The 18,664-nt window shown below is 42.0% G+C and overlaps 1 protein-coding gene across 1 annotated transcript in view; it reads right to left on the bottom strand.

Annotated features, from left to right (window-relative positions):
• LOC144933725 (uncharacterized) overlaps positions 1-18,664 on the bottom strand; it is a 61,005-nt gene that overhangs the window by 31,782 nt on the left and 10,559 nt on the right. Inside the window, exons 2-4 of the mRNA XM_078858796.1 lie at positions 7,865-7,936; positions 7,030-7,140; positions 3,932-4,027 (exon numbers count right to left, since the gene is read on the bottom strand). The gene's annotated coding sequence lies outside the window, so the exon portion shown is untranslated. The remainder of the gene's footprint in view (positions 1-3,931; positions 4,028-7,029; positions 7,141-7,864; positions 7,937-18,664) is intronic.

Raw genomic sequence — 18,664 nt, 5'->3', positions numbered from 1 at the left:
ACTCTACCATGAGCCTCAAACACCGACTATCTTCCCTTTGTTTGCAATTGTTCCCTAACCCATGAGTTCCTCTTCCTGTCTCTAATGGCAACAGTTCTAGACTTCGACATCTCCAAACTTAATGCACTCTTCGGCTTGTATCTTATATTCTTCGACAATGCCCAAGTTTTTGATCCATAACGTAGCAGGGTATATACACAAATAAAAAAAAAACCTTATCCATCGGCTCCCTGGTAAGGTGCAATTCATTATTGAGTTAAGTTCTCCAAAAATACTCCAACCTGCTCTCTTATGACAATTTATTCAACTAGTATAGAGTCAGTAGTTACGACTATAGAGTCGGTAGATACTACTGTAGAGTCAGTAGATACCAGAGGTGTGGACTCGAGTCATGTGACTTGGACTCGAGTCAGACTCGAGTCATGAATTTGATGACTTGCGACTCGACTTGGACTTGCATAACAATGACTTTGTCCCACCTATGAGATGTGGACTCGAGTCATGTGACTTGGACTCGAGTCAGACTCGAGTCATGAATTTGATGACTTGCGACTCGACTTGGACTTGCATAACAATGACTTTGTCCCACCTCTGGTAGATACTACTGTAGAGTCGGTAGATACGACTGTAGAGTCAGTAGATACTACTGTAGAGTCAGTAAATACTACTGTAAAGTCGGTAGATACTACTGTAGAGTCAGTAGATAATACTGTAGAGTCGGTAGATACTACTGTAGAGTCCGTAGATACTACTGTAAAGTCGGGAGATGCTACTGCGGAGTCAATAGAGGCTACTATAGAGTAAGTAGATACTGATATAGAGTAAGCAGATACTACTATAAAGTTAGTAGTTATTAGTATAGTCAGTGGATACTACTACAGAGTCAATAGATATAACTATAGAGTTTGTAGATAGTGCCGTAGAGTCCGTAGATATCACTATAGAGTCAGTAGATAATAGTACAGTAATAGTACAATAGTACAGTCAGTAGATACCACTATAGTCAGTATATACTGCTGTCAGTAGATACTGCTATTGCGTCAGCAGATACTACTATTGTGAACGGATACTAGTATAGAGTCAATAGACACTACTATAGATTCAGTAGATACTACTGTCGAGTCAGATACTACTGTAGAGCCATATATTACTATAGAGTCACTAGATACTACTCACTCTATTGTATGTAGGGGTGTGAAGGTATATATGCCCACAGGGGGGTAAAAATATAATTTGAGGGGGGGAAGGTGAACAATTTTCGGAAACCTTCTAGATCAACTATTTACCCACCACTTTCTATTACTTTTGGATTCAAGACTTCTTCAAACCTCTTATAAATTTGTTGATGGACAAATGGACAGACAAATGGAACGCCGGGCTTTCACAATAGCTTAGTACTTGTGTATGTATATGTAAAATTTTGATTTAAAGCTTTCGTGACTGCAGGGATTCATATTTTTGGTTCTTTCGGTAAAGTTACGTAAAAGGGAAATCATAAAATAATATAAATATAAAACAATAAAAATTATCACGACGTTTCGACTGCAACACAAGCAATCATCATCAGGTGTGAAATCCACAGCAATAAAATTTTGTTTTATATTAATATTATTTTATTATTTCCCTTCTACGTGACTTTACCGAAAGAACCAAGAATATGTATATGTTGTTTTTAAGAGAAGTTTTGAAATATATTTTTTCCCCCGGACAATGCCGGGTACTAGTTTTATATATATATAAATCAGGAACACAGGTCTATCTATGACACTTTAAATGTATGAAACTTTAAATGTAAACAATATGTAATCGCTTATCATGTTGGGATCTTCCAGCTATGGATGTAATAAATACAAATTCAACTTTTAATTACTAAGAGTTTAGCGAGTTATAAGACGATTTTCAGAGTGCTACATAATGCTCTGGGATGTTAATGTGGCGATGTGAACACCACACCGACAATGCAAAAGTCACTGATTTGATCTCCCAGCACGGCAGTTGTAAACGTTGGTGCAAGTTTCTTAAATCCTCCCGTGCCTCTGTGCGCGCCCAGTAGTATTGGACGGGCTCACCACAGTTAATCGATCGGCAGATTGCATGTGGTTGGGTAACGTGTGGGTTCTCCAACTTCTTCCAAGACGAGTCAGGCCAGCATGAAAGAGTAGGCCAAATATCTTCCATAAGGGCTCTAGAGCTCCATCTAGCAGACTGCCAGTACGCTCACTCCGATTAAGAACCAGGTTACAGTCTACATTAATGGTTTAAATTTTTTATTATTGTTTTTAAGATAATTTTTATTTTTATTCACTCTTATTTTTATTTTTCTATCTATGTGACTTTACCGAAAGAACCAAATAATATTAATTCCTGCAGCCACGAAAGTTTTAAGTAAAAAATTAATGCAATGCTCGTTTATACACAGAACAGAGAGCAGACGACGGAGTTCAATGATCTGACACGCGTTGTCTATATCCACACATTGGCTTTTGCCAGATGTAACCGTTAACTAACAGGTATTAAAAAAAATACATCAATTGGCCTTACGGAGGCTATATGTTAAACTAGACTTAGAGCACCTTGACCCTGCCAAATATTTGTAACAAAGTGTATCTATTCACACTCGTAACGACCATAATTGCAAGAATGGTGGGGGGGGGGGAAACCTGGTAATTTTCTCTGGCCGAATTTCCCAACCAAAAATGTATTTAAAGTCACCATTAGGTGACATTTCACTGACACTATTTAACCTGCAACCACCTGAGTTTAGTCATCTGAAAACATTGGTTGACCTACTCACCCTATAAAGAAGACCACAGTTTGAAGTCTTCTGTGACATGGGCTGCACCCCGAGAAAAGTGCGTCTGAGCAGGAGAATGCTCGGGCAGAGGACATGCTCCTTACATCCAACACGGCGCATACTAATTGGACGGTTATTTCGAATGGTACCACTGTGAAGTAGCATGCATTATGCATCAGCATCGCGTTCGTGTAAATGTAGCCACCTGCAGCCGTTGTGGTTCACTACTGAAAAAGCCCGAGGCATAGTTCGGGCCCCCAATGACTGTACAATCGCATGGTGCCACTGTACGAGAAACATTAACGATCTGCAAAGCGTCAGCAACGGGGCTGCTGCTTCGCATGCAGGCGTAAGTGGTGGCCACGGAGAAATCAATTCTGTTGCGGGGTAATTTACCATTCTCCTCTACCCTGCAAAGACATATATCTGAATCTTACCAACGCACAGAAATGAAGTCACGGTCATTAGAAATTGTATTATATTATTATTACCACTACTCTATGTAGCATACTTAACGGGCAAATAATCCAGGATGCAAGGGGTTTTGCAATCCTTGAAAAACCCACGTAACCTTGGCTTGTAATTTGGACTCATGTAGATCAACATCAAAGGTAACATGTTTTCATTCAGACCACATGACACTACCATTATGCATAGTTCTTTTTTTCCCTGCACAAACAGCTGTGGGTTTTTTCCCTTCCCTACTGTATATTCCATTATCATTGTACTGCACAAAACCGGCACATTTTTAATACACAAAGCAATAAGCCTTGCTGGTGTGTACGCCTCTTTCCCGAATGAAATGCCTATCTTCTCAGCTCTTATCCAACGTAATGGCACAGAAGATTGACGAATTGATTGAATTAACCCAATCTACACACGAAAGTTCATCCAGTGGTCATCAGCACACGGCTTTCCAGTTGCTACTTATTCCCATTCACCGTGACTGCAATTCGATGTAATCCCCATTGTGTCTGGGATTTAACCCGAATCACCGTGTGTGAGCTGGTGTCACCGCATAGAAGACGTTTATTCGCGAGGCACTCTCCCCCACGTCAACTGCCCTCGGCCGCAAGCGGCCACACACAGCCACTGGCTTTTGAAAGGACGTGTGATTTTCTCCGAGCAAATTTCTACCTTTCGGCGTTTGCTTCTTTGACTTGTCCCGCGATGCTGCTGATGATGCTTTTGCTGCTGGTGGACTGACACTGCCAGCAGATGGGGGTTGGTGATCTGCACACAAAGAGCCAATTAGATGCCAACGTGGACACAGTTTCTGACAGCAAGCACAGCGATGTTTCATTGTCAATGTGAGCGTTTCGCCAGCACAATTTAGCTCCTGGAGTTCGCAAAGCTGGGCGTTTGCTTTTTTGTATTGTTTGTTTTGTTGCAGTACCAGCAGTCCTAACGAAATTCTGCCATCAGATGCCTCTATGGTGGCTGTTATCTGCACTTTCTAAATACAGCACCACGACTGTCTAAAGCATGCTGTACTGCAAAAGTGTTCTGGCTATTTTCATATTAATTACTCGAATCAACACGTTAGTTACGCGTTTAACGCAGACCTAACGGTATTGAATGCAACGCACAGAACAGTGCAAAATATGAAATCACAAAACCGCCAACAGCATATCCAGTTGTAAGATTAATCTTATATATCGCTGAAGTTTCCAGTGACTTTAGCATTGCCATCACAAGTTTAACTGTACATGAATGATAGATTTCAGTGAGAAATTGTTTGTAGTAATATTTATCATCATCTATTCTCAAATGACCGATAGAAGAGAGAGCCCTGACTGTTGATCCTCGTGACCCCTGTCAAGTGTAGATACAATCTAAAATTTACATCTACCCAAATCATTTGTTCAATCTCCAACTCTCAGTGTGTTGATAATTCCGTCACTAGATTTGTTCATCGCTTGTTTATTTGTTTTATTTTACCAGGTACGTCCCACAGAGCTATATAGCTCTTGTTGAAAAGCGACCGGGCCACAAATGATAGCTCAATGAAGTGGCATATTAACGTGGAATTTTGTAACAGCAGCCAAATATTCTAAACGCGTGTTTCTATATGGAGGGAAAAAACCAGAGGACCCAAAGGAAAATCCACGCGACCACGGGGAGAGAGACATGCAACCTCCAAATATACAGGTTGCCAGGGTCGGGATTGAACCCACGACCTCTTATATACTAGGCGAGGTAGTTAACGTCTCGCCACCGCGGCAGAATCGGGGTAACGGTTTTTTAAACCGCCATTCCCCACGAATGCCCATTTGCTTCACTTGACAATGAGTGTGATATACAGTGAGGGAAAAAAGTATTTGATCCCCTGCTGATTTTGTACGTTTGCCCACTGACAAAGAAATGATCAGTCTATAATTTTAATGGTAGGTTTATTTGAACAGTGAGAGACAGAATAACAACAACAAAATCCAGAAAAACGCATGTCAAAAATATTATAAATTGATTTGCATTTTAATGAGGGAAATAAGTATTTAACCCCCTCTCGATCAGAAAGATTTCTGGCTCCCAGGTGTCTTTCATACAGGTAACGAGCTGAGATTAGGAGCACACTCTTAAAGGGAGTGCTCCTAATCTCAGCTTGTTACCTGTATAAAAGACACCTGTTCACAGAAGCAATCAATCAGATTCCAAACTCTCCAACATGGCCAAGACCAAAGAGCTCTACAAGGATGTCAGGGACAAGATTGTAGACCTACACAAGGCTGGAATGGGCTACAAGACCATCGCCAAGCAGCTTGGTGAGAAAGTGACAACAGTTGGTGCGATTATTCGCAAATGGAAGAAACACAAAAGAACTGTCCATCTCCCTCGGCCTTGGGCTCCATGCAAGGTCTCACCTCGTGGAGTTGCAATGATCATGAGAACGGTGAGGAATCAGCCCAGAACTACACGGGAGGATCTTGTCAATGATCTCAAGGCAGCTGGTACCAGTCACCAAGAAAACAGTTGGTAACACACTACGCCGTGAAGGACTGAAATCCTGCAGCGCCCGCAAGGTCCCCCTGCTCAAGAAAGCACATATACATGCCTGTTTGAAGTTTGCCAATGAACATCTGAATGATTCAGAGGACAACTGGGTGAAAGTGTTGTGGTCAGATGAGACCAAAATGGAGCTCTTTGGCATCAACTCAACTCGCCGTGTTTGGAGGAGGAGGAATGCTGCCTATGACCCCAAGAACACCATCCCCACCGTCAAACATGGAGGTGGAAACATGCTTTGGGGGTGTTTTTCTGCTAAGGGGACAGGACAACTTCACCGCATTAAAGGGACGATGGACGGGGTCATGTACCGTCAAATCTTGAGTGAGAACCTCCTTCCCTCAGCCAGGGCATTGAAAATGGGTCGTGGATGGGTATTCCAGCATGACAATGACCCAAAACACACGGCCAAGGCAACAAAGGAGTGGCTCAAGAAGAAGCACATTAAGGTCCTGGAGTGGCCTAGCCAATCTCCAGACCTTAATCCCATAGAAAATCTGTGGAGGGAGCTGAAGGTTCGAGTTGAAAAACGTCAGCCTCGAAACCTTAATGACTTGGAGAAAATCTGCAAAGAGGAGTGGGACAAAATCCCTCCTGAGATGTGTGCAAACCTGGTGGCCGATTACAAGAAACGTCTGACCTCTGTAATTGCCAACAAGGGTTTTTCCACCAGGTGCTAAGTCATGTTTGCGGAGGGGTCAAATACTTTTTTCCCTCATTAAAATGCAAATCAATTTAAAACATTTTTGACATGCGTTTTTCTGGATTTTGTTGTTGTTATTCTGTCTCTCACTGTTCAAAGTAACCTACCATTAAAATTATAGACTGATCATTTCTTTGTCAGTGGGAAAACGTACAAAATCAGCAGGGGATCAAATACTTTTTCCCTCACTGTATACAAGATATGTGGTTTGTGCATGAAATAAACTGTATCTTGTCCAACTTCTTTATGATTATTCCAAATTCCAATTGTGTTTATTCTAATGCTTCTTGGCCAGCATTTCAATATTTAAACAACGCTCTTAGCTAATGACCACGATCGTTTTTAATAAAGAGTTTAATATTGCGAATTTCCATCATCCGCACGCACCCACTCTCCTCCTATAACAGATGTCTCTGTAGGCCAGCAAAAGAACTCTCCGCTTGTCAGCACAACATGAAACATCTCGGCTCGTTAGCGCGCGTGCTGCTGCTGCAATCGTGCGTGCGTCGCAAGGAGTGCGTCATCTCACCAGCTTCCGCTACCCTGTGTGCCGACGCCGTCTCCGTTTGCTTCTGACCCTCGCCAACCAAAAAGGCCACCGCCCCGGCCTTCGCCTTCTCCACTATCTGAGCTGAAATTTCTGTCAACAAAACAGCGTGAACACACCACGCGGTTAGGCCCCGACAGTAAACAAAACAGAAGAGATTGCTCTGCTGCCATGCTAATTGGCTGCCTGAAGAAGATATTTGTACATGTACTTCGATTAATAAGAATCGGTGAATAATATACTGAGCGTTACAAGAACCATTGCAGGATCATGAAGTATGTTGGCAACTTCGTGAGGTCGTTGTTCAGTAGTGGATTGACCATGGCTGATGATTGAAAAACTGCCGATTTGAGATAGAGTGTTACTGCAGCTTATAATTTATATAATCTTAGCAATTATACAATAGACTTGCAGATACATGTTTTTCTACTCGTGTGTATGGATATTAATTTGACTCAGGTCTCCAACTTCAATAGTTAAAGCAATATTCTGTAGGATTAAGCTATTAAGTTGACGTTGGCTTTGGCATCTCAGTATATTTGTTGGTAGGGCACCAACAAAGATAAAACAACATTTTGCGCACAAAATACGGACCGAATATAGGTCTCTTGTGAAATTTTGTTTCCCACCAGTAATGTTGAAGAGAGTGTTGCGTTCCTTAGGCTTAGTAAAATGCAATGTCACGCTAGTAGTACGGACAATGCGCTTAGTGGCTTTATATATTCACAGCAGTTATGACCACACGATTCAATGGCAATCAGATTAGAGCTATGAAAGGTGTGCATGTCGAGAGTCTTCCCTTGTGTTCGGGGCTTACCTTCTATTTTGGCCGTGATAACACAGTTTAGTTCTTGGTCTGTCTCTGGAACAGGGTTTGGAATGCTGTCACCTGCAGAACAATGAAAGGAAGAGGCCAATATACTCTTGCTGTTTGATATAGCAGCACCAATAGCAACACCTACTACTCTAGAGCATTTGCCTTCCAAGGTATGTGTATGTATGTTGAGCTTCGTTTGCACCGTACGTAGCAAACCATGCTAATCGGAGGTGCGGGGCAACGACAATAAAATTAACACAAAAAAGTGAAGTTGCAGCCACTGGAATTTCTTGGTCACGCCACTACTGACAGATGGTGCCTCCACTCAAGGGCATTTTGGCCTCCTCTTTCAAACCAGAAGCTTTTCCAAGAGGCCAGAGCACCCACACTTTACTCCACCACATGTGGTATGGAGGAGGTCGTGGGTTCGATCCCGACCCTGTGAGCACGTGGATTTTTCTCTCGGTCCTCCGGTATTTGGCTGCTATACATTCCACGTGATAAGCCACTTCGATGAGCTATAATTTGTGGCCAGTGGACTAAAAAGAGTTATATAGCTCAATGGGCCTTACGTGGTAAAATAAAATAGATTAGTTTTAGTGTACTCGTTTATACTGCTGGGTTGATAGAAGTGGGGAGATTTCAACTTCTGTGCTTGGAGAATGATTACACGTCCCACGTCCCATGATTACCCGTCCCACGTCCCGTGTGCTAACCATGAACACGACGGCATCTTCCTGTATTAGTAGCCTCATTAAAATCAACCTCTACCCCTATTACTGTATGCGATATTTATTTAAATGACATTCAAATGTAATCAGCATGCAGATTAAATGTGATTATCTTCTTAGGTTTTTTCGGTAAAGTCACGTAGAAAGTAAAATAAAATAAAAACAAAAATCACGACGTTTCGGAGGCAACACAAGTCTCCGTCATCAGGTGGGACCCTCACAGCCAGATTAGCTGTATCAAGTGAGGCAATGATTCAAGATGTAATCCCTTAAAAGCGAGTTGAGGGGGGAGGGAGAGGGAGGGGGGAGCTCATCAGACTATGGTAGCCAATGAAAGGAACGTATCGGGAGGGAGGGGGGGCGAGGCCAAAAGGGTGGGCGATGGACGTGGAAGCGCTTGTGCGCAAGCGGCCAATTACTGCACACGCCAACACAATGGAGCGATTGTGCGCAAGCGGCCAGCCACTGCACCCGCCAACACAATGGGCAGAGAGGAGGAGGGGAGGTCTAATACACATGATAGACAAAAGAACGAAAATGATGATGGGTACAAACTTAGGGGGAGCTCATCAGACTATGGTAGCCAATGAATGGAACGTATCGGGAGGGAGGGGGGGGGGGCGGGGGGGGGGGCGGGGGGGGGGCGGGGGGGGGCGAGGCCAAAAGGGTGGGCGACGGACGTGGAAGCGCTTGTGCGCAAGCGGCCAATTACTGCACACGCCAACACAATGGAGAGAGAGGGGGAGGGGGGGTCTGATACACATGATAGACAAAAGAACGAAAATGCCCATGTTTATACCAATGCTGGCTGAACAATGAAGAGAGTACTGTTAAAATAACTGGGGATGTTAACACTCGGTAAAGTACAGTAAAATAGTGCCTGTCAGATAAGATGGTCCAAAAAATTTGTGATTAAGTCTTTTTTGCGTGGTTGATAACATCTTTCCAATGATTACTGGAAAGATGTTATCAACCACGCAAAAAAGACTTAATCACAAATTTTTTGGACCATCTTATCTGACAGGCACTATTTTACTGTACTTTACCGAGTGTTAACATCCCCAGTTATTTTAACAGTACTCTCTTCATTGTTCAGCCAGCATTGGTATAAACATGGGCATTTTCGTTCTTTTGTCTATCATGTGTATCAGACCCCCCCTCCCCCTCTCTCTCCATTGTGTTGGCGTGTGCAGTAATTGGCCGCTTGCGCACAAGCGCTTCCACGTCCGTCGCCCACCCTTTTGGCCTCGCCCCCCTCCGCCCCCCCCCTCCCTCCCGATACGTTCCATTCATTGGCTACCATAGTCTGATGAGCTCCCCCTAAGTTTGTACCCATCATCATTTTCGTTCTTTTGTCTATCATGTGTATTAGACCTCCCCTCCTCCTCTCTGCCCATTGTGTTGGCGGGTGCAGTGGCTGGCCGCTTGCGCACAATCGCTCCATTGTGTTGGCGTGTGCAGTAATTGGCCGCTTGCGCACAAGCGCTTCCACGTCCATCGCCCACCCTTTTGGCCTCGCCCCCCCTCCCTCCCGATACGTTCCTTTCATTGGCTACCATAGTCTGATGAGCTCCCCCCTCCCTTTCCCTCCCCCCTCAACTCGCTTTTAAGGGATTACATCTTGAATCATTGCCTCACTTGATACAGCTAATCTGGCTGTGAGGGTCCCACCTGATGACGGAGACTTGTGTTGCCTCCGAAACGTCGTGATTTTTGTTTTTATTTTATTTTACTTTCTACGTGACTTTACCGAAAAAAACCTAAGAAGATGATTCCTTGCAGTCACGAAAGCTTCAAATCTAGAATAAATGTGATTACTTTACTTCCATTTAATTCAAAATATTACTCTAATAGTCCCATTTGTTTCATACATTTAGAGGACAATGAAAGCATACTGAGAAAATGTAAAATTATACTTTGCATTAAGTATTGTGATTAAAATGAAATGGGTTTCAGAAAATAATTAGACCCCAAGACTGATCAAATCTATTTATAACAGCATAATTTTATCGAACTATATATAGAATTATCATCCATCATCATCTATGTGCGAAATATTTGCATGGAGCAGTTTTGTCCCAGAGATTTCTGTCCTGGCTCAGCGCGATGTTGTTATGTATTGGCAACTTTCCTGTGAAGGGTGAATTGTGAATGCATCCACTACAGGCAATACCCCATATTTGGTTTTCATGACAATGGCACATAAAGACCCTCTTTAATGTCCACATAAATCTGGTAGTCTACGCTCTAGTCTTATTATTTCTGCAGTATATTAAAACTCATCTTCACCCAACCACACTGGCCATGCTGTAAACTATCCCATGGGTTCCAAAAATAGAGTTATCGTGTCCACCTTGGCCTGCATTTATTTTTATTTGGCCGGCTTTTGTCGACTTGGCAATTAAATTCCAATGAAGTGTCTAAATATTTTGCACATTTGATAATTGGTAAAGAAAATTAAATACAGTGAGTCCCTGGGTAGCAGAAGGCCCGACTTATGGAAATCCGACATTACGAAAATGCTCCGAAAAATCATGTAAAAAAATGCAATTTTCGGAAATGTTTGCGTTAGTTACGTAAGCGTAAGTAGTGGAGCGCGGTGAGGTTGCAGATGAATACTGCGGAGCAAGGCGTAAGGCGGGCAGCATCTTCCCCAAGGCAGTGATTAATAGCTACTCTGCATTACCTAATTGTTTGATTTCTGTGCTTAGAACTAATTTCCCCCTCTGTTTCTATTGCTAGTTTTCTTCATTTTAAGTTTATTTATTGTATGTACTTTATTTAACACAATTATACTTTGATTGCTTTTGGTCTCAGTCAACAGCGATCGGAGAAGTCTAGGCCTGGCCTAATGCACGGTAAACGAACATTCGAAACGGACTGCTTTCTGTTAACAATTAATATTAAAATGATTTATGGTATTCATAAACAATTGGATAGAGTATATGTTCCATTAGTTTAACTGTGGGTAGTATTAGGGTAGATATTTAATGAAATGCAAGAATCATAGGGAGTGCAGAGCGTATGTACAGCAATACGCTACAGGTAACGATAGAAAACGCACGGCAGAGCGATACAGTACGGAGAGATAACAAACTAGTAATCGAGTAGGGGAGGCACAACTATTTCTGGCTATGGGATTTTATCGTTGATTTTGGAGGGAAATTGTTCAGTTTATGATATACGGAAAATTCGGGCTACAGATCATCGTTCTCGGGAACCTAACCCTTCCCGGGGACTGCCTGTAGACAGCTAAACTATACTGGGTGAGACTGGTGGCAAAGCAGTCATTGCACTGCACTGTAAATCCTGAGTTATTTTCGAGGCTATGGCTTCCATCAGGGTGGCCTTCATCCAGCAGAGGATTGAGAAAGAGCTGTACATTATTAAACTATGGACAGGTATGAAGCCTGGAGTTTTGAGGACCCTGTCTGAGACTTTCTAAGCTGAGCAATAGTCCACTCAGCTATCTCTTAATATGGCCTGAATTTTCACGTTTGGCATTTGGAATTCCAAATATAACAAAATGAGTAATTAACAATCTAAATTCTATAATAGTAATTGGCACAGTAACAGAGAAATGCACAATTATACTGAGCATAGAATAGCACAGTTGGTTACGTACGGTGCAAATAAGTTCAGCATACATACAAGGCTGTTATATTATTTATCCAGTAGGCCTCAGGTCAATATTATGCGCCTGTCATTACATTTCTTTGCATCTGTAGAAAAGAAAAATGCCTTGTGGCTAATGAACACAGCAGCATCGGATCTAGTTAACCTTTCTCTGCCCTCGACAGAGTGAGCAATACTTTATATTAATAACAACATTTGTACCAATGCTGTGCGTTTTTTGAGACAGGCGTAAATAATCAAAAATGGCGGTACGATGCTCGCTGTACTGCTAATTGCACCTTGGGGCATGAGCGAATGTATTACTTTACATAGAGAATGGGATGCAAGGGGCGCACTGATGGCTGGGGCAGGGGGTGGCTACTTAAGGAGATCGTTAATATTGGAATTTCTCTGAGGTGTGATTTGCAGGCCACGTAGAAAGTCATGTTTGGAGGACCATGCACGAGTTGCGAGTCCAATAGTCTCTTTAGCATCAATCAAGACGGCTTAACAGCAGGAGAGAAATGGCTCTTTATAGTCGATCCAGCAGAGTAAACATTTTACATGCTGGGGGAAAAGCTAATCAAGCAGTGGGAGAAGCAACTAATCTCCAAAGGTGTTGTGTTATGCCTCGTAAGTTATAGTAAATTGTTGTTTATCATTAATTTCAAAGCTATCAAATAGCGTTAGACTACATAGACTGGCTGAGTGGGCGAGTGGTTTATCAAATATTGCTACTTTTATATATTAAAATGTGATTGTTATCTATTTTTAGAAAAGCTAGCCTGGCTCAGGTAAAGCTTGTGAGAGAAATTCGTTGAAGTACATACTATTCACATTTTTCTCAGCGTCAAAAGTCTCCATAATATTTGCAAGTATAGTTTTTGCATGAAGATGTACTGAGTAAATGAACCATCCTCAATAGAGTAATAAGAATCCATGCAAGCGGAATGCATATTAAAGGAACGATGTCCATTGGTATTTAAAATGAAGTAGCATGGGGAGGAAGTGGCGTGGGAAGGAACCCACATCACCTTCAGGGTCATAGGTCACGGCCTCAGGTCATCGTATTGTATCAAGGGTTTCACATGTACAGTACTAACCATAACTGCTGATCTTAAAGGTGCGTTGAAAAATGATAATACTCTGATTGATGCTCCTACTGTTGTGGAGTGACTCATGCAGCCAGCTATGGCTGCAGAGTTTGGTAGTACATGTTGTTTGCGTCGTTTATTGTGAAAATTCGGTCACAGTTCCTATGATCACTGTTTCATTAGTTTCATGGCTTTATTTTGGTGATTTCGAAAAGTATATTGGTTTAGCCATGTTTGTTTGTTGTAGTACAGAGTTAGACTGATGGCCTTAATCTAAGTTGTCTTGTGGTTGTTGTTGGTTGTTTGACTTGCATCCCACTGGGATTTTTGCACACAGCGTTGGTGTACGGTGTTTTTTTCTGCAATATTTTGCTGTCTTTTCTTGGATTTTCTGTTTGCACTCAGTTACATGTTCACTTTAAGATGTTTTTTGTTCATGTTTTTGTTTTTTGTTTGTTGCGGTTGCACCCGATTCAAGAGCCGAATGGCTCACAGGGCTATACCTAATAAATGAACTTGAATTCCGTGTGAAAAAACAACAGTAGAATGCATACTACAGTATTTATATATTGCTGCATCATTTATGGCTTGAACAGCGGCACCAGAAAAAACCGAGAGAGGATCCTAATTATGGACGAAGCTTATGGCTCGGATGCTGCCGCGGTGCATTGGTCAGCTCGCTGGATTCGCAAACAAGCAGTCACCATTTCGATTCGATCTCCCAGCATGGCAGTTTAAAGAATGGGGAAAGTTTCTCGAATTCTGCCAGCCTCTTGTGTGGTATAAATGGGTTGTCACCACAGTTAGCCGATCAGAATCTTTAGCTATTCTGGAAAAATCCTATGAGCTATGAAGCTCGTTGTCACAAACGTCAAATAAGGACAGGTCAGAAAGTTACAACAACAATACAAAAATAATAGGAGTGCAAAGTATAGAAAAGGTAAGGAAATCACTATAAATAAATATACTAAAACTAAATTTTACCGGGTAAAGCTCACTGAGCTATTAGTTCATTTTCATCAGCGACCTGGCCACACATGATAGTTCAACGAAGTGGCTTATCACGTGGACATATATAGCAGCCAAATACTCTAAAAGCATGTTTAGATTTATTTATAGCAGCTGATGAGCACGGTCCTGCTGGTGGAAATGTGTGAGTACTCAAAAATCTTTCTGAGATATCTGACCAGTGTGGAAGAGTAGGCCAAATATATCATCCGCAAGGGGTTCTCTTGAGCTCCCTCGAGTGGATAACCTTCTGCTGGTGGTAGTGTGAGCGCATCATTTTAGGGCTGCACCTTTACCTGTAGCTCAGCTGGTCATTGCAGTATTTAGCTTCACTGTTTTTCCCTCACCCTTGTGTATTAGACACTTTATTTACCAAAATGACAGTCGTTTTTGAAACATTTGTACCATCAGAAGAAATAAATCACCCTACCAGTCCGCATGTGCAAGTATCCAAACAGACACCAAGTGAAGAGATATATGTAAAGGTATAAAGACACATGCTGTGTAACAAGGTAAAGGTCAGTACCAGGGCTTAATGTAACATGGAATATTTACAGGGCACAGTTTCTAGATAGCTCCAGCTGATATCAAGCGGTAAGCACCAGGGATTGAAACAAAATAAAACTTAGAATGAGCACAAATATCGATGGTACCCAGCTCAGAAGGGAAATTAGTTGTCGATAGATACATTAACCTAGACAGGTAAATAAGATGAGCTTTACTTTGCGGCTCTTTTGCAAGCATTAGAGTGAGTCTCCATATTACATTCAACATAGGAGTGGTAATCCCTTCAGATGGTGCTCAGCGAGTGGTGTAAATTCCCCATGAATATGACAGCTCACAATTAAGCCGTACTTTTGTTGCTATAAATTGAGCACATAGTCGAATGACTGGAAGTCTTATGCTCGACTAAATGAGCAATTTCCTGCCCTTATTGAGATGAGATATTGTGCCTTTGATAAGCTTATAAATAGAAAAGATGTTTAACTTTTAACCCACCTCTCAATGAGTAATTGTCATTGAAAGGACTCGGGTTTTTAATGTGGTCTATTGTGAAACTACATTGGAAACAAAGCAAGTGGGTCAGCCACCCACTCAGTCTCAACAAAAGTATTGCAAAGTATTCAATTCAGGTTGTATTTACCTGCACGAAGTCCTCCTTGTTGGAACATGTTATTTTTGTACTTTAAAATGCTTGTGCAATTTCATGGTTTAATTCCGCGCCCCCCGCTGCCACCAAAGACTCCATTTGTCCCCCACATGTTTTTTCCACCACATGTTTCTTCAGTTCTACAACTCTTGACTTAAGTAGTGACTGTGAGGCATGTTATACATTTAGAAAAAAGGCAATGAAATGAGCATTGTGGAAAAAAAATTCACACAATAGTTTACCTCTGCAAAAGGTCCATTGCCCCAAATGTTTCCTATTTCCATTTTTTATTTTAAGACTACAGTGTCATTGATGAATATGATTAGTTGTTTTTATTGCTTGTGCACACCACTTACAATGCTGCATCACCGAATAATTAGTTCAATCTCGAGTCCTTACTTGAATTTGTACAATGAAAATTGCTTAAATAAGTGTTGTGAATGACAGATTGACTAACAGACATAAATTACGTTTTAACAATGTAGATAATTCGTATCATTAAAATACGGGTGAAGGATAACGACAAACCCAATTCAGTGATTCTCTTTAGATTATGGTTATCACGATTCTGCCTGATAAAAGTCCTTGATCTGCAATCTGAAAAATAAGTCACCATATGTGATTTAACAACATCCCGTGCAGCTCATGAAGCTGTCCCCCCCCTTCCCCCGTAAGGCAAAACTCGCGTGTGACGGCACAAAACAGAGCGAAAAATTAAGGATGAGCTCACAGGGGCTCAAAACAAAAACAGAGGGCAATGTCATTATCAATGTAATCCGTTTTTTATTGACCTGGTGAGGAGGGCATAACTGCACAAGCAAGAGGAAAGTATAATGCTGCTGATTTCATAACAAAATTATACACCAATCGAGTAAATGTTGCTCTGCATTTGTGGAGGATCGCGATTCAATTAATAACTTTGTGCAACATTAATTGAATTGCAATCCTGAATCGTGATGATTCAACACATCGCTGGTGGGATTCAGTCAATGGTTACAATAGTTACATGCCTAACGCATAACATGCATGTGAAGACGAGGCAACGGTAATGCAGCGGTTTGTACACCGCCTGATGAACCCGTCGATTTTAGTTTGATTCCTGACCATGGCTAACATCAGTGGCCACTGATATCTGAACCAATCCTGGGCGTACCCTTCACCAGCCCGCACTGACCAGCGTGGTAAAGTATGGTCCAACAACGTCATTGAACAACACAGCGTGGGGAGGTCTTCATCCAACAGATTGGCAAAGGGCTGAAAATTATCATGGTGATATATGGTCCCTGGGGATACCCTTACAGGCAACTTTACTTCTACCAATTTTCAAAACCTTTGATACAATACCATACACACCAGGGCTTGGTTTATGCATCTCCACATTGGCTTTCTAGACCGATGTTATCCAGCAGGACCTGTTTCAACAAACAGATTCTGCACCGAACTGTTTCACCTTCTGGGTCTCATTAGCAGAGTCAGGCTGAAGTCAAAACTGGCCCAAAGTTGCTTGTTTAAACAAATACTACTACAAAACCAATAGGTCTTTAATGTGCACGTGGAGACACGGAACAAGAGGTCTGGTTATACAAGTTATTACCCAGGATGCGGGACGGCAACACAGAATAAAATTGATGAACAAAAATAAGAATAGGCTTGACCCTGTCTGGAAATAAAAAAGGTGTTAAGATGTTAAAACACCAAATAGATACCTTTTTGCAAGGCATCAAGTCTGCATTAACCACACATACGTGTGGCAAAACATGGTTGTTTTCAAATCGCGATGGATCGAGAGTATACTCTTAGGTTTTTTCGGTAAAGTCACGTAGGTAAAAATAAATAATAAAAATAATAAAGAGTATGAATCCTTGCAGTCACGAAAGCTTCAAATCTAGAATGGATCGAGAGTCTCTGTAAATGCCATGGGTGTAACCTGCAAAGACAAAGCCACTTTGGAGCCCTGAACCCTATCTCAGGACGTGAGAGCAGAAAATCACCGCAGGCAGTACGTTGCACACAGAGCGCGCTGGGCGCTTTGAGCAGTGTGTGCCTTCAAAGGGCAAGGCGTAGCCTGGAAGATTTTGCATATTTTTCCCAGCTGATTGATTTGAAATATGCCCACGTTTGATTTATTATTACGATTCAAGGGCTCCACTCACGTCAGACTCTGCCTAATTCACATTAACAACGGCAGTGTAATATACCCATGCTGTATATGCAAAAAAAAATCTATAATTGCCACTTTGAATAAAATATTGATAAGTACGTGCTGCATGGAGAAAATTATAGATATTATTCAAGAACCATCGATGCATCAATTAGGCCCACATGATACATGCATCGTATCATGCATGCAATACCTAGATATGAAATGTGCATGCAAATGGTATGTAAATAATTTGCTAATAGTGCGTTGTATGCTAATTGAGTGAACATAACGGGATGGGTGCGATACCAAAACAAGAAACAACACGAATGAGATGGTAAAAAATGTTATATACCCACTGTATGTGTCCGACAGCTGCCACTTCATGAAATTTAGCGTGTCGGTGTGAGACATTCAAGAGTGAGTGTGTGCGTTCGCGCGCAGTAGTAGTATGCGATCAAATCTTTGCGACTAAGTGAGCCGTGCAAGCTCGTGTGAGCAACTGTGCTCATGGAGGCCAGTGAAAGAGGTGACCGAGATCTCAGTGAGTGTTGATGGTGGCATTCAAAGCTGATGCCACATGGACCCATGATGATTAATAATGCCTACTCTCGACTTATCCAAAACCCTCCTATGCCTCAGATGTCTCCCCCATGTCCCTTCAGGACCAGGTATACGCCATAATGTAATAATGTAATTGCCAGCGAAACGTCACGGTACTCAAATAGTACATTATGTGGATTTACTCTCCAACACACAACCTTACTGGTTGGCTGTGTCGGGTGGTGACGGGTCAACGACACACTCATACTCACGTGACCTAACCCAAGAAAAAAAAACTGTATTATGAATAATATTGGTCACGAAAGCCTATGTGCCAGAATGGTTCATATGGTTGCAGCTTAATAGCAATGGGAATTTAAATTCAGCTTTTCGTCACTCCTGACGCTGCCTCTACATTCTACGGATACGATTCTAGTACTGGTAGGAACCACCTGGTTCCACCAGCCCACAGGGGATTATTCTGTCCGTCCGTCCGTCCATCCAAAAATGGGAGGGGTG

The sequence above is a fragment of the Lampetra fluviatilis genome, chromosome 1 (genome assembly GCF_964198595.1).
Source record: "Lampetra fluviatilis chromosome 1, kcLamFluv1.1, whole genome shotgun sequence".
Taxonomy (NCBI): domain Eukaryota; kingdom Metazoa; phylum Chordata; class Hyperoartia; order Petromyzontiformes; family Petromyzontidae; genus Lampetra; species Lampetra fluviatilis.
This window is presented reverse-complemented; position numbering and strand designations above follow the sequence as displayed.